Raw genomic sequence first — 16074 nt, forward strand, 5'->3', positions numbered from 1 at the left:
TTTTTTTTTTTTTTGGGGGGGAAAAGCACTCTCTGTATTAGCTTAAAGCCCTTCAAGTTTACATTGGTTACTGTATTCTTTCAATTGCTCTAAACAAGTATTTTGGGTGACCTTTTTTATTGAATGCTAGACATCAAGTTGTTGTTATTTTCATCTGAAAGAAGAACTTTTTTCAGTAAGCTAGGCCCTATGTGTTCAGTAAACTTGTTTCAGTAAGCTATGTGTTTTCAAGGCTTCAAGGTTTTATTGAATGCTATCTCTATACAAGTGCAAAGTAATGCATTCTTAGTCAGTCTTTTATTTTGTAATTTTAAGAGCAATAAACATATATTGCAATGTTAAGGGAATTCATGTTTTTTTCATTCAGATATGTAAATCAACATGTATAAATTGTTAGTAGTCAGTTAATGGGGAGATAATCGAAATCGAATCGGTCTGAAAAATTAATCGTTTAGATTAATCGATGCATCGAAAAATAATCGCTAGATTAATCGTTTAAAAAATAATCGTTTACCCCAGCCATATGCAAAACCTGTCGGTGAGTGGAAGTCAGGCTAAAATCTGTGTGAGCTCAGCATTACAAATGGCTTACTTCTAACTGTCTCTGCATTAGTGCTCTGGCACTAAATATAAAAATAAAAAAAAATACCACCCCACTGTGGCAAATATATTACTCATACCCAAGTTCTCTGGGAAGGGATCGAAATCTGTGATGATTAGACTGTCAGACATAATACATTCCTGTTGAAATTCACCAAACAGAATTTTAAAGAAGATGAAATGACCGCATCGCCCACTGAAGCCCCATTTCATAATCCTGTTAGACACGAGTCATGATCTGATGAGATTCTCATCCCTCATGGAGTGGAATATTTATGAGGGCCTCGGGGCTGCAAGGTAGATAAAATAGCAACTAGGGAGCGCATCTCCAAAAATCATGAAACATTAATGAAATCGAGCTTGCAGGGCAGCACCGCTTTAGTCATTATTATATCTGTTCGTTGCTCTCACAAATATTGAAATAAAATCCATTGATTTTGTGATTTAGGGTTTAATGAAATGCCGCTTTAATTCTGCTCACCTTCCTCAATGGCTCTTGAGGATTACATCTGTTCATCTGTGCCTGATTGTAGGTATGTTAGGCCTGACTCTTATCTTTACGGCTGCCTCATTTTTATGATCAAAATCAAATCGGTTACATAGGTGGAGCTTGAGTAAGCAATTTTTCCCTGAAAGGGATAAAGAATGTATGTATCATAATAGCTTGCCTGTGGAAAGAGAGGAAGAGAAACACATGAGAGCATATGGCGCAAATCCATTCACCGTAATGTCTGAAAGTGAACACTTGAGTAAATGTGATCGCTATCTCTTGTGGTTTTTAGATGCTTTATGTTATCTCTTTTACCAGCAGGGTTCTGCAGATAGATAAAATCATGTTGCTTTTTAAACAATGTTGTCTGTACCTTGTTTAACTGGGTCCTGGAAGTAATGGGTTCTGACAAGTCCTTCCAGTCCAAACAAATTCACAAGCCCACACACGTGGCAGGAGTTGCACAAGGGTTTTCACATTACATGTACACAGTGTCCAATAAATTCTGAAGATAAGGTTAAAATATGAGCAATACTTGGCACAAGACTGGCTGTGCATTTTGGCCTTATGCTTTTTTTTTGTCTCAAGACAGACTTGATCTCAATCAAAGTTTACACATGTTTCAGACTTCTTGTAGGAGCACCAAAGGAGAAAGCAGAGTCGCAAATGTCAGCCAATGAGACTGGAGATGTGTTTGCCTGCCCAATCACCACAGACCCCAAAGACTGCAAAAGACTGAACCTTCTCAGCTCGGGTAACTTTCCTGACATTCATACAAGCCATGCGTTTTTTTGGGGGGCAGGTGGGGGGGGGCTTCACTTTTTAGAGTATATATAAATACTATTGTTGTTGTTGTTATGACAAACATATGAGAAAATATATTTACTTTTATATATTTCATAAAGGGTGAGTTATATTACATTTATATAATTTTAAGAAATGTATGAAAAATAGAAAGTAAACAAAAAAATATGAATTCAAAAATTATTAAATCTATGAAATTTATTAAAGAAAAATAAATAAATTAAATAAGTAAATGAATGGTAAATGTTTTTCATTTATCTATCTATTGATATTTGTGAATTACATGCCTTTATTTCCTCCCTTTATAAAATAATATTAATAATAATATAGTATAAAAAATAATCATAATAATATTTAAAATATTAAGAAATATGTAATTTATAATAATATAATACCATAATATGTATTATTATTATAATTATATAGATAGTAATACATGCCTTACAACTATAAATAATATTAGTAATAATACCATTCAAATCAGACTTATATTTGCTTTTAATTTGGTTTTTTTGTTGTTGTTGTGTCCCACATGTCTGTATTTTCCTTTGTTTTATGCAGATCCTGATAACATACCAAACCCTGCAAATGATGTGATGGATGGGATGTGGCTAGGTGTGTCGTTAGCCAGTCAGAGTCAACCAGGGGGACGTGTCCTGGTGAGTTTATCATAATGACCTCTCTTATGTTGAGTCTATGAAAAATCCATGCACAAAAAGCATTCCTCCTACCATCTTAACATAGTATTCATCGCTCTATTTACTAGGCCTGTGGCCATCGTTATATACGAAAAATGTCAACCAACCTTCGGATGATTGGGAAGTGCTATGTTCGTGGAAATGATTTAAAATATAACCAGGCAGACTATCAGTGGCAGTCAAACATGGAGGTGTGTGACCCCAGAGATATCATGAGAGGGAAGGCATGTGTCTTGCTGGGATGTCTGCTGCCATCACTCAGACCGAGATCTTCCTGGGTGCACCTGGATGCTTCAACTGGCAAGGTGAGGCGAATTTATTTACTTGTAATCATTTTGTTTCTACATGCAAGAATGATGTTAAATTCCCCTCTAATCATTTTCAATATTTTGCAGGAAACACATTTTCACAGTGGCATAACCCTGCAGATAATTATGATGACGTTAAGAGCAAGATTCTGGACTTGAAAAGAGGGAATATTTACATTGGTGAGGCAGTGCTACAACTTTGCTTTCTGGATTCTCTGCCATTTACTCAGTTTTCAAAACAACAGCAACAATCAAAAGGTTATTAGTTCAGGGCTGTCAAATCAATTTATCACGATTCATCTCAGCCAAAATATGTAATATAATTGTGTGTACCATATATATTTATATGTATATGTAAAACACACACATACATGTATTTATGATATATATGTAATATATGTTTTAGGGCTGTCAATCGATAAATTATTTTTATCTAATTAATTACTCAGCCAAATCCAAATCCAATCTGACTGAGAAATTAGCCACAAAAGATAATTTAAAGCCATTATTGTGTTACATGAGAAAAGCATGAAATATAAATAATGAAAAATAGTTTTTTATTCATACAGATTTTTGTTTAAAAAAAAAAAAATATATATATATATATATATATATAAATATATATATATATATATATATATATATATATATATATATATATATATATATATAAATTATCAAATGAAACTAAATTTGAAAATTAAATAATAAATTAAAACTGCCAGTAGGCGACGATAAATGACTTAATAAATAAGAATAAGAATTATGAATAAGAATTATCATATAATATAAATATGAGACAATAACTGACATTTATTGTATGAAATGTAAGTTGATGTACAGGTCTGGGGGCGGGACGGGCGGGGCGGGGCAGGTGCATTAAGTGCACTACCCAATCTCATGAAAGTGCTTATCAATAGTACAAGTTTATTTTTCGATTTTATGTACTATTTAAATGTAGAAATGGACTTTGAAATGCATATGATACACAGTGGGTAGGATTAGGATTGTGAGGTGAGGTTTACCAATTTTTCAGTTACCCAGAACTGCCTTTAACTGTCATTTAACATTATTGACACACTGTTTTCCTATTGAATGTTGTTCAGTTGCTTTGACGCAATGTATTTGTTTAAAGCACTATATAAATAAAGGTGACATGACTTGACTTGTTTATCCAGGCCGTCAAATTGCGTATTATATTCATGTCAAACACGTGCGTATCATGTCAAAGTCCATTTCTGCGTATCAGTATCACGATTTTCTGTTTGTATTTTCATGAGAACGGGCTGAACTGTGTTGGGATATTTTAATCACATTATTTTTCCTAAACTAATAAGTTGAATTAATGTGGTAAACTGACAGCTCTAATATATTTATACTTATATGATATATTATATAAAACTTACATAATGTGAATATCCATATCGGTCTATATATATATATATATATATATATATGTATATGTATATATATATACAAACACACACACACATATATATATATGTATGTGTATTTATATATGTATATAAAAAGAAACAATACGCACACATATGTAATCACATAGTTTTATTTTGGACAATTAAATTTCACAATTAATTGACAGCCCTAATTTATATGCAGTTGTACTATTCATGTTGCTTTCTTATTTAAAAGCATTTGTTGTCAGCAGTTGACTGACCTTTATCCAATTTACATAACGAATTCCTGTGTTTTACCTTTTTCCCGAAACACACAATTATTTTTAATTAATTAATTAATATTACATTTCCTTTGTTAACTATGTCAATATGTAGACATAGGAAATTGCTCTGGGTCATTGTTGACTGATTGCTCTTCAGGTTACTCTATAGCTGTGGGTCAAGGTGTGTTGAGCAAAGACAAAATAACAGTGGTAACAGGAGCTCCAAGAGATGAGGCCAGAGGATCTGTGATGATGGGTGAAGTTCATAAAGAGTCTCCTGAAGGAGAAGTCAAAATAAAAGCCACTGTCACGGGAGAACAAGTTGGGTCCTATTTTGGCAGCAGCATTGCTATTGTTGACCTTAACAATGATGGGTAAAGACAATTCTTGGCTTTTTGTTTCCCCTCAACTAGAGGTCACTTATAAGGTGGAGATTTAACTTGTCTTCATTATTATCCATGTAGTTGGAAGGATCTGATTGTTGGAGCCCCTTTCTATTTCGACCGGAGAAACGATGGAAAAGGGGGGGCAGTGTATGTCTATATGAACCAGGGCGGCTCCTTTACTAACAAAGCTGACGTGGTGCTCACTGGGCCTAAGGACTCAGCTTTCGGCATGGCTGTTGTTGCTATTGGTGATGTTAACCAGGATGACTTTCAAGGTAGGTTTGTGGGTTTATTTGCTTGCACTCTGTACAATATAACATGCATGTAGTTATTTGTGGCTATATGCAAAATTAGCTTTTGTGTGCAACACTTCATCTGAGCAGCGCGTTAACAGTCAAGGATATTTTACTCTGCTGCCTTCCTGTGGCATTACTGAGAGGTATTTTGCCAGTGATCGTTTCTCAATCCTCTGTTCTTTTACAGATTTTGCTGTTGGTGCTCCATATCATAGTACAGGCAGAGTATCGATATGGATGGGCAGCAAACTGGGTATTTCCCAAACACCTAGTCAGGTGAGATGGAAATATAAAGAAGCATTTAGTGTGTTAAGATGTACAATTACTAAAAATAATTAAGTGCAGCACTTAAAAGTCTTAAGAAGTTATTTTTTTCTCAAGCAGAAAATGAAACTCTTTATGTGAATGAATAAATCAATAAAAGTGAGTAATGAATGAATAAATGGGGTTCTTGCTGAAGTCTCATTGATTAGACTCAAAGAAAAACACATCTTGTCTTCGCTGCCTGCAGATTACTCTAATAATCATAATAAGCATCCAATAACCATTTAATAAGCATTTCATCACGACCAGCTTGAGATTTGTAATGCACCATGTTTTTGAGCTGTTACTTTTAAAGAGGTTTTCTCAAGATGGAGGAATGATTCAGTTAAAATAATGAAAATACAATTTTAACATTTAACATTATACTGTAAATGTAATCATTTCAATGCATCCTTGCATTAAAAGTATTCAAATAAAAATAATAAAAATATTAAATCCTTTAAAAAAATAACACTTACCTCAAACTGAAACAAACTGCAGTGTAAGTTTGGTTTTACACTATTAGAGGTTAATACTGATTATGTGACTGTCAGTTTGTATGATTGTTTTGTAGATAGTCAGTTCATTGCTCTGATATTAATTCCTCAGGTCATTGATGGAAAAGACATCCCCGGTGGTGGGTTCCACACGTTTGGTTATTCCATCAGTGGTGGTGTGGATGTGGACGGGAACAGTTACCCAGACATAGCGGTTGGATCATTAGATGACCGCGTGGTCTTGCTAAGGTTATTTGAATGTGTCACAATATTTTAATGTTTTAGTTATTTTAGTTGTATAGCATCAAGGTACAAGACAAACTAATAAAACAGTTATTATATCACAGTTGTAAATTATTGTACTTTTTTGTAGACCTGCAAAGCTTTATTTCACTCTGTTTTCTTTCATTTCGGTCTTATAAGAGCACGTCCTGTGATTCACCTGAATAGTTATCTCACTGTGACACCGGAGGTTATCAAACCAGAGGATTGTGATGACTGGTAATGAATCCTTCAACATCTTACTCCAACTTTCATGATATAATAACTGTCAGTTATTTCCCAAAATGTAAAATATGGATGGATCCGAGATGGATCAGACTCTCTCAATAGGACCAGTTGACAACACTGACTGTTTATAGACTAATTTAAAAACTAATCACTGCATGTCCAAAAAAATCTGGCTGTAAATAAAAACCATTGGCATAATTAAAGTAGATCTAAATTTAATGCTGAAATCTTTAGTTTTCATAATTGAATCGCAACAGTTTTAATCGTAATACTGAATATTTATTTGAAAATCTTTTGTAATGTCAAAATCTGTCAATTCTGCTTTGTTTTCCTCATGCAGTATTGAAGCAAAGGTCTGTTTGTCCTACACATTCAGCACTGCCAGTGCCAGTTCCCAGAAGAGTATTAGTAAGTCCTGCATCTCCGTTTATTATCCTAAATATAAAGACAAACTCTCTAGATATTATACTGTTGTTTCCTCAGCCTTTCAATATACAGTGGAAGCCGATCAGCAATCGTCTCGGAGCCCTCGTGTTCAATTCCTTGACGACAAAGTTTCCAAACACACTGGCGAAATGTCTGTTGCTGCTTCTGAAGTTTGTCGTTCTCTGAAACTCAAGCTAGTGGTAAGACACAAGACCATTCTTTCAATTGCCATTTTATTCTTTATGACTGAAAGACTCATATTTATTAAGTGGGTTATTTGGGTTGTGATCAGATTGTGCTAATTGTATTCACAGTCCAAGACGATCCAAGACAAGGTTGCTCCGATAGTTTTCTTGCTGAGCGTGTCTTTGGTGGAGCCTGTACCCTCCAGCGGGCAGAAACTAGAAGACATCAATGCCTTTCCTGTGATCAGCCAGAAAGATGCTCAACCTAAAAGAGCTGAGGTACATTTGACGGCACATTATGCTCGCTCAAACACAAATTATGTTTTCATTGCCCTTCAGAACATACTCACATTCTCGCTTCTTTTGCACCAATGTCATCTCGTTCTTTAGATTCACATTCAGAAAGCCTGTGGATCAGATAACAAATGTGAGAGCAACCTTCAGATGACGGCTGCATTCACAGATGAGCAGAACACACCGTTTCCCACGTAAGCTCACTAGCGTTCTTCATGTGAAAGGGAAAGATGACTGAATAGTGCAGACATTTTTAATTGAATATTTCCCATCATGCTACGAAGGAAGAATCTAACCAAATTTAATTCTTAGGTCCTTTCAAGTATGACCCATTTTTGCTCATGAACCCTCAGCAATGATCCAATCACCTGGACTGGACTTGAATGGAAATGGTGATAGATGTGATGTGGACTACTAATATGTGTTTCTACAGGAGGAATGGCCAGCAGATCTTCCTTTACACTACTGATGTGAAGAAGCTGAAGTTGATGGTGAATGTGTCCAATGTCCCATCACAGGACAGGATAGCAGAAGATGCTTACAATGCTTTTCTAAATGTCACCTTTCCCACCTCGCTCAGCTTCTCCAGCGTAAACCCCAAGGTAAGATCAATAGATGTCCTCAGAAATGTCATCTTAGTTCCTTCTGCGGTTCAGTCCATGACAGTTTCTCAGGTAATAGTCTATATCAAAGATGACCAATTAGCAGACCACGACTCAGATCTAGACCCTAAATTTATAATGTCTGGTAATGTTTCTCATAAATTAATATAATCATAAAACAAAGCATATGCAGTCTTAATCTTTTGTTTCTGTATAGGCAAAAGTTGTATTATAGCTCCTTGAAGCAACAACTGTACCCTTTTTTTCCTTTTTGCAGTGTATACTAAACAAATCAGAATTTTGTGAAGAGGCTATTTAGGATTTATTTAGGATACTGCTGTTATCAGTTTAGACATTTACAACAAGTGTTCCTTACATACAAATTGCTTATTTCATTTAATGGATGTGCAACAAGGTTGCATTAAATTGATCAAAAGTAACATTTGTATGTTACAGAATATTTCTATTTCTGTTTCAAATAAATTCTGTTCTGTTGAACTTTTTATTCAATAAAGAATCCTGAAAAAAAATGTATCACGGATTCCACAAAAATATTTGTAATAATATTAAAACTCCATAATCATCGGTAAGAAGGTGATCAAAATGAAACTTTAATGACAAAAATAAACATAAAACAGCGCACCAGCCCCTCACGGACGACTGGTGCGCATAAATAAAAAGCAAAACATAAACTAAAATCCCAGGCCTGGTCCTCTCTCGTCCTTCATGGTCGTCGCTCCAGTTTTATATCCTTCTATCTCCTACGTGGGACTCGAGACCGGTGGTGGGTCGCAGGTGTAGCTCATCTCCAATCACTCTACCGGCCTCGCTCGTTCCCACATCTCTCGGCCCTGCCCCACTCGTCACAATATTAATCAGCACAACTGTTTTCAACATTGATGATTTTAAAAATTGAGCAGCAAATCAGCATATTAGGGTGATTTCTAAAAGATCATGTGCACACTGAAGACTGAAGTAATGATGCTAAAAAATAAAATAATAATAATAAAAGCTTTATCATCATTTAAATAAATTACAATATACTAAAATAAATGAAAATAAAAACAGTTACATTAGATTTAAATGATTTCACATTATTGCTGGTTTTACAGTATAAAAATATATCTAGCCTTTGTGAGCATAAGGAACTTTCAGGAACTTCTTAGAAAACCCCAACATTTTGTACATAAGTAAATTTATACTGCAAACTGAATTTGTTTGGTTCTTGTTTTTGTTTCTTGTAGATCTTGATATGTGAACCGTCTGATGGGGCGGTTCTGTGTACACTGGGGGACCCCTTCAAAAGTCATCAGAGCGTAAGTCTTCATTGGTATCAGTGACTTGACATTCATAGGTTTTAAGCACACTTACCCTGGGATTTAACACCAGACATACTGCAACAACCATATTAAATGGGAGACTTCAGGGTTATTTATTGGATACAGGATGTAATAATAAGAGGTGAATTTAATTAACAGCGTTGCAATGAAGTGCATTTGTAGAAGCAGATGTAATGAATCTGAAGATGGATGTCTTTATTTTTCGTGGGTACTTCTGTCATTCACAGGTGGAGTTTGAGATCATCTTTGAAACGACAGGAATCACAATAGGCATGCAGGAGATTCAGACTGAACTGCGGCTCTCAACGTATGAGAAATCTCCATGATTTTCTTCAGATTCATAAATAGACTGAACGTTTGGGGAGAGATGCTGTGCAAAAAATCAATATCTCTTCTAAAGACACAGAATCCTGAAGAGAAAATATTATGTGCAGACGGTTACATAACCTGTGCAGGATCTCTAAGATGATTAGCATTTTTAAATTACAGAGAGAAAATCTAATGAAATGTTACCTTATTCGATAATCTATTCCCTAAAGAAGCTAAATAAAATGTATTTATATATTATACAAAATACAAAAAAATCACTTGAATTATGGTGTTCAAAGGTTTACATGTCCTTTTTCTTAACATTATATGTAGCTTGTATTTGTATAAGTCTGTGTAATTTCAGTCACTATATTAAATATAGCTTCTGGGAACTACTATATACAAATCTGTCTTATTTTTCAAGTTTCTTTTTTTTCTTTTTAAACATAAACATCTGGCAAATTCTAAATTTATGCATTTAGCAGATGCTTTTATCCAAAGTGACTTATAGTGCATTCAGGCTATCAATTTTTACATATCATGTGTTCCCGGGGAATCGAACCCCCAACCTTGCACTTGATAGCGCAATGCTCTATCAATTGAGCTACAGGAACACAATTCTGTAAGGAGAAGGTAAAGTTGAGCAGAACTGTATATAGAAATAATATCATTAACCCACCCACAGGAAGAAATCCAGTTCATTAAAACAGGGTCAAAAGCATTCAGTGATTCACTGAATGCAGATCTGCAGATTTAACCGCTAGCATATGGCTTATATGCATAGGAAAGAACAATTGTCTGTAAAAGAGGTTTGTTCAAAGAGTATGAATCAGATTTGGACTCTGGCTGATGATTTCATCTACTATTTCTCAGGCGGAGCGATCAGAATGATCTACGGCCCCTGTCGAGAGTACTGATGGTGGAGTACGAACTAAAGCCCTTCTTTATGTGAGTTATGTGCCATTTCTATCCTTGGCTTAGAGCATTTCAACAGATCTTTTTTCTACCGCTTTTCAAAGCTACAGAATGTAACTAGAATTAAAAGTTAGTGAACTAACTTTGATGTTGGCTTGGCCATCTTGGCCATGGGGCAAAAGAGCCACAGTACTTGTGTGCCCAACATTCTTGAGTTGCCCCGCTGCAAAAAAATAAAATAATAATACCATAAAAAAATACACCTGCAACAGTCTTTTTCCATGATCCCTTGCTTTTTTCTTTTTTAATAAAAAGCCTAGGCTATGATAACAGCTACGACAGGGTTGTCTAGTTGAATGCGAAATAAGTCATGCAAAAACCATAATCTCCTAAATACCATTCAATGTAATCTTATTTTAATAGTACTGACAACATATTTTAAGTTATCACACATTACTGAAAAATTAAAGAAGGGACACTATATATAGTATACTTCGGCGAGTCAAGAGCTAAACAAAAAGTCCTGTTTCATTACAAAATACTGTAACTTTTATAAACTTTATACTATCACCACAAAATTTTAATTCATATTTATTATAAAATAAATATTTCATAAAACTGAAACTTAAATATATTATTTCTATAGGCTATACAAAACAGAAAATAAAAAAGACTAAATAATCAGGCTGAATAAGCTGATCTATAGCATGTTAAATGGTGGTTGCCTGTCTAAGCTCACAGAAGTGGTTTGACCCAAGTCCTCAGCAGCCAATGACATTGACCTCTTCAAACTGATTTTTAAGGTGTACTTCACGTGTATATAACGTGTATTTAAAACGTGAAATACACGTTAAATACACGCTGATTTTTCACGAGTAAACAACACGTATTTAACGCTTTAAATCTCAACGCTTTTCTCTCATGTCTCTTCGTTGAGTATTCATGGAGTTACAGTTCATTTTAATGACGTGTTTGTAAATGAAGATCAGCGCAGACAAGGTTGAAGACAGCACACCTTGTTTGTTATCTTTATTTTATAAGTGCACAAAGTTTTGTTGTTATTATGTTTCGATTGATGTATTGCTCTTATCTGTACGATTAAAACTGAAAGTGTAATTTAATTAATTGTCGGGGTTATCAGGAGAATATGACTCAAAACATCGACTCCAGAGTTAAAAGGCTGTCGTGACTTTTTTTCCTTCCAGTATTCATAAGCTGTATCACGCTGTCAAATTATATTTCATTTTGCACACATAAACATCTCAAAAACACCTGAATTCTGCTCTTTTTGTGTTTTAATGGGTGGCTGTGATATTATTTTTGGAAGCTCTTAAAAAATGCTGATGAAATGATCATTTCTCTCTCGTCTTTCTCTCTGTTCTTTGGTCAGAGACACAATTTATTAATGAGATATCTTACCCGGTAATAATAACATATGTTGGTTTAGCTTGTCAGTGTGAATGAAATGTGTAGCCTATTTATTTGTCTGATCTCGCCCCGAAATCCCTTACGAAAAATAACCATGGTTTTATTATAGTAAAACTGTAGTAACCCATGGTTTTTTGGCGTATTGACTGCCATTTGTAAAACCACAGATTTACTACAAATACCATGGTTAAACTATGGTTAATATAGCAAAACCATAGTTAATTTGTGGTTACCATGGTTTAACTACAGTAACCATGGTTTTTTGGTTTTATTTGTAGTGAAACCATGGTTAATTTTCTTAAGGGATGCGGCTGTCATGTGACTTTTTTTCCCTTCGCAATGTCAAATATTGCATTTTGGACACATACACGGCTCAAAAACCCCTGGATTTTTCTCTTAGTGTGTTCTAATGGGTGGATTGTGTGCATTCGCAGGAATATTTATTTTAAGAAGCTCTTAAAAAATATATATAAATGACTTTACCATTGTGACGATGGATAGCAATTGATGTGAGGTTCAGCCTGACAGATAAAATCTCACAATCACATATAAACACTCATTTTCATGTGTATAATATATTCTTCTAATTGTTTTGTGCCGTTTCGCTGCAGTGTTTTAATGTGACAGGCTGTAAATTCTCTTCAAGTGTTCAGAGAAATACATCGCGAGCTCGCGGGCAGTTGCGCTGCCGCGAATATATCATGTTATTACTTTAAACGTTTCAGAAACATCTGATTTTAGCTCTTGGTGTGTTCTAACGTGTGGATTGCGTGCAATCGCCGTTTTAAAAGGTCTTAAATAAGAATGAATTCGCTTGTTGTTGTGAGCTCCGTGGAGACAGTACCTGAGCTGACCAGCCTTGATTCTTCTCTCATCTTTCTGACTGCTCTCTGCCCGGAAATAAATTATTAATGAGCCCTGACCCCTGTAATAATCAGATATGTTGGTTTAGCTTGTCAGTTTGAGGGAAATTGTATTATTTACTTGGTATTTTTAACCGGTTTAAAAGTGAAACGAAACCCGACTCTTCCCTTAATCTCGGGTATTGCAACTAGGGGCGCAATTTTTCTCAGATAATGTAAGTCTATGGTAATGTATTTTTACATTTAAAAATTAATAAAAAAAAAACTTTAAGTCTGATCAGTCTGAAAAGATATAGCAACCAGCACCGCTCTATCCCGCAGGTGTCTGCCGAGTTTGGGGCTTGTGGCTTTAAAGCCCTAGGAGGAGTAGCGTTCAGAATTTCTGTCAGAAAAATAAATAATAAGAAAAAGAAGAAGAAGAAGAAGAAGAAGTTTAAATAGCATAACAGTATGTTGGCTTGTTGGCTTTCTTTTTTGTCTGACATTAAAATCAAATCATTTTGCAAATAAAATTAATCAGAACATTTCTATTTTTCTTGTAGCCTTTCAAACCAGTTTAACACAGAATTCAGTGGGAAAGTGAAAGCAGAATCAGCCATGAAAAGTACCAGTGACATTGGAAGCCCAGTGGAATTCAACTTGACGGGTAAGATGTTTTTTACAGCCTACATTTCTAACTAGCTGTGATGTGTCAAGTCTCCAGTGTTGGACAGTTTGTCTGTCCACACCATAAAGAAACAATACCGTGCCCTGGCCCACCTCTTCCAAGCGGAAAGGGTGTACTCACACTGCCAGTTTGAACCGGTGCCGAGTGCGTTTGACCACCAAAGCGCGGTTCGTTTGACTAGTGTGAGTGCTCCGAATCGTGCCGGAGCACGGAAAAGGACGCTTTGCATCACGGTTTTGCGACGTTCCCAAAACCAACATGGCAGGGAAAGGGTCGCTTTGGTCTACGGCTGAGGTGCAAAACGCATAAAAACTAAAAACTGCAAAGTCCTTGCTGCACTTCAGCCTTTTACATTGCAAACATCCTCATACGAGCAGCATGATTACGTGAAAATTTACGCGCCACTAAGGCGACACATCTGTTTAAAGGGGGGGTGAAATGCTTGTTTTCACTCAATATCCTGTTAAATCTTGAGTACCTATAGTGTAGTACTGCATCCTTCATAACTCAAAAAGTCTTTAGTTTTATTATATTCATAAGAGAAAGATAGTCTGTACCGATTTTCCCGGAAAAAACACGAGCGCCTTGAGGCGTTGACGTGGTGGGCGGAGCTAAAGAATCACGGAGCGCCAGTAGGATTTTTGTGTTGAGTGCGTCTGGAAGCTGTGACACAGATCCAGAGGGCTGAAATTTAACAAGAGCAGCATCAGCAAAGGCTTCTCTATGTGGTATGTACTGAAACTGTATATATTTGCTTAGCGGTTTTGGAAATGACTAAGTTCCACGTTTGTCGTCTTCTTTTTTTTTTAAGCTTGTACAATGTGAAAGTGCAGTTTGATGACAACATCGCATGTTGTTTACTTGATTGTGCTTACGCGCTGATAGCTAAGTTAATAACACAGAGAGTATTTGAAGCAGTTTTACTCACCGCCTGTGGTTCCAACACACGATCGTGACCCTTTTCGTTGGGACTGCATTATCCTTAAGAAATAAAACGATGTGCAAATCCAGCGTCAACCTGGGCCTTGTTTGTAAAACAAGCATCTTCGAAATGCAGGGAACAAACACAAACACTTGCACAACTCTGTTGATGCTCTGTAAAAATAAACTCCATCCACTGGTCCCTTAATGCTGTTTCTCTTTTGGTAATCTGTGCAGGGTTGTCTTGCCCTGGCAACCAAAAACACACTTCTTTTGTGACATTTCGCGACGCTCTCGCTGTGATGAGTTATTGTCTGTGCACAGCCTCTCTCTGCTCTGCTATACGGGAGCGCGCGCTCTTCCGCCAGACGCGCCCTTAGGACCATATAAGGAAATTCCGCTCCATCTAACGTCACACAGAGCCATACTTGAAAAAAACTTTCCGAAACTTGTGACAAACCGGAAGGAGTATTTTTGGAACAGAAATACTACTTCAAACGTACAACTTAATTTTTTTGAACTTTGTCCATGTTTAGCATGGGAATCCAACTCTTTAACAGCGTAAAAAACTCAGTATGATGCATGAAATAGCATTTCACCCCCCCTTTAACAACAGGCTGTGGACCAAACAACACAAAATTATCCACAAAGAAAACAGAACGATGCACTCCATTGTGTTCAGAGAGCGCCGCTCTTCTGTTTATCCCGAAACCGTCGCACCATAATGACGTAAGCGTGCTCCGGCACGAATGCTGAAACCCTATATGTGAGTGCAGGCCAGAGGGGGAGTGGTGAGGGGGGACAATCGTACTCGGCCCGCCGGTTCATGGCAACCGTGCCTAGTGTGAGTACACCCTTAAATGCATCAGTTTCATTGCTGTCTATGGAGGGTCAGTCAACTCTCAGATTTCATCAAAAAAATATTGTTTTCCAAAGATGAACAAAGGTCTTATGGGAATTACGTGAGGGTGAGTAATAATGACAGAATTTCCATTTTGGGTGGTGATCCCAATCGTCCTTTAATCGTCATTGACGCATAAGTAGAATGTACGAAAAATGTAAAGGTTAGATATATGAGAATATGAATTACACACAAACTAGGCACCATTTTGCCAGAATGTAAAATTGTTTGGCAATTTGGTCATTGTTAATTGTGAATGTGCCCTATGTGTGATACCTGTTCTTGTCCTAGCTGTGGTGCTAGGTGAAAATTTAAAAATAAATTAAAGTTCTTTACTACGTAAGTCAGTAGGCATAATCAGTTTTCTTGACACAATCAGTTTGCAATTACTCAAAGTAATTGTTTTGTTTATTGTTTTGTCTGCAGGTGTCTCTTTCTGAAAAACCTCTGGGAAATCTGGGGTATCTGGAAGTGGTCTTTCAGTGGCCTTATGCTTTAGCTAATCGGAAGTGGCTGCTTTATCTGTCAGAGATTCAGATGGACGGGAACCTCCAAGCCATTCTGTGTCCCTGAAAATAACGTTGTAAACCCCTTAATCTGGATGTAAGTGCTTAGATGTTTGATTGTCACTGATTGTTTTTCTGCATCAT

The 16074-nt window shown here is 36.1% G+C and overlaps 1 pseudogene; it reads left to right on the plus strand.

The window, feature by feature from the left end:
- The first annotated feature begins 859 nt into the window (after positions 1 to 859).
- Positions 860 to 15997, plus strand: LOC113079856 (integrin alpha-3-like; annotated as a pseudogene).
- The last annotated feature ends 77 nt before the right edge of the window (positions 15998 to 16074 follow it).

This window comes from Carassius auratus, unplaced genomic scaffold, assembly GCF_003368295.1.
Source record: "Carassius auratus strain Wakin unplaced genomic scaffold, ASM336829v1 scaf_tig00029562, whole genome shotgun sequence".
Taxonomy (NCBI): domain Eukaryota; kingdom Metazoa; phylum Chordata; class Actinopteri; order Cypriniformes; family Cyprinidae; genus Carassius; species Carassius auratus.